The sequence below is a fragment of the Nanorana parkeri genome, unplaced genomic scaffold (assembly GCF_000935625.1).
Source record: "Nanorana parkeri isolate BGI_ZX_2015 unplaced genomic scaffold, ASM93562v1 scaffold30, whole genome shotgun sequence".
NCBI classification, from domain to species: domain Eukaryota; kingdom Metazoa; phylum Chordata; class Amphibia; order Anura; family Dicroglossidae; genus Nanorana; species Nanorana parkeri.
The window spans coordinates 3,025,238-3,026,934 of record NW_017306298.1 but is presented as its reverse complement, the minus strand read 5'-3'; positions in this window follow the sequence as shown (position 1 = coordinate 3,026,934).

Below are 1,697 nucleotides of genomic sequence, written 5' to 3'. Positions count from 1 at the left end.
CTTTCAGGAAAGGTTTTCTTTAAAGAGTGTGATCTGTTAGGAAAAGATTACAATGTGGGTGGCAAGCAAAAGCCCTGCTTGTATCACATGTCCTGTACAGCTGCATCATAGACTGTGTGTGTCTTTTCTCTCCAAAAGAAACAAAAGACTTCCTTAAAAAAAAAAAAAATGGAACTTCGGAAAATGACACAGTACTGCAAACAGCAACCAAGTGGACAATGTTAGTCTAGCTGTCATTTTCTTAGTGCCGTGGGAAAACAAAAATTTGGTTGGTTGGGAGAGCCTACTATTTTTCTTTTGCAAACAGTTTTTAAAATAATTCTGACATTACCAAGTTTATCCGGTTTACATTTTTCAATTACATTTATATACATATATGTACGGTCACCGTGTCGCTATTTGCAATATCTTATTAGCATCAATAATTATGGCCATACTATAATTTTATCATTACTATTGTTTTATGTGTACAATCTTTATTACTAATATTGTGTTATGTGTACGATTTTTAATTATTAAGATTTTTTATTAGCATCAAGGATAACACCCATTATAAAGTTGTATTGCTATTATTGTTTTATATGTACAGTTTTTATTTATTAAAATATGTCATTAGTATCAAGATTAACACCCATTATATAATTGTATTGCTATTATTGTTTTGTGTGCACTATTTTTTTATTTCCATTTTTTCTATTTTTTTTATTTGTTATAATACTATCAATTTAGTCTTCCTTAATATTAACAGCAATCCGGTACTTCCCAATTTTTTAATCATATTTATTCTTACATATATGTACCATCTTTAGAATTATAATACAAAAGATATTGATCATTGCTTTGTCATGACGAATAGTTAGGGACTACAGAGTCTTAGTGGTGAGCTCTTCTGCCTTGCAGCACTGGGGGTCCCCAGTTCAAATCCTGGTCAGGATGCTATCTGCAAGGAGATTGCCTGTTCTCCCTGTGCTTTTGTGGATTTCCTCCCACACTCCAAAGACATGCTTGAAGGTGAATTGGCCCTGTATATGTGTGTTAATAAATAGTGTTATTTTCCTTTCCAGCCATGGTGAAGGGACAGAGTTTAGCCTCTGAAACACGTTGGCTTTAATATACACTTTGTGTTTGGAGTAAACCTATGTTGTTGGATTTAAATGATACGGTGTGGCGCTTTAATTATACATTTAACCATCTTGAAAATAAATCTGACATGTTGTTTCTGGAGGGCACTTCTTATCGAAATAAAGGCAACAGTGTCAATGGTTTGAAGGTGAAGCTGTCATTTAAAGTGACACTAAACTCAGGAGTTAAAACTTAGAAATGCATTCAAGTACCTTAAGTATTAACAAAAAATGTATCTTATTTGTGTATCACTCGGCTGTAGATCATCAAATCATCTCTGAATTGGTGCTGACACTGTCCTTCCTTCTGGAGGGTGGCTACTTTTGTTCCCCATGGTCCCTGTGTGTGTTGTAAAGTAGTCACCGCTCCAAGCTCACTCCTGTGATGGACTACAATCTCACATTTAGTTTACTAATTAGTATTGAGATTGTAGTCCATCTTGAGAGGAGCTTGGAGCTGTGACTACTTTACAACACACATAGGGACCATGGGGAAGAAAAGTAGCCACCCTCCATAAGGAAGGACAGTGTCAGCACCAATTTAGAGATGATTTGAGGATCTACAGCCGAGTGATA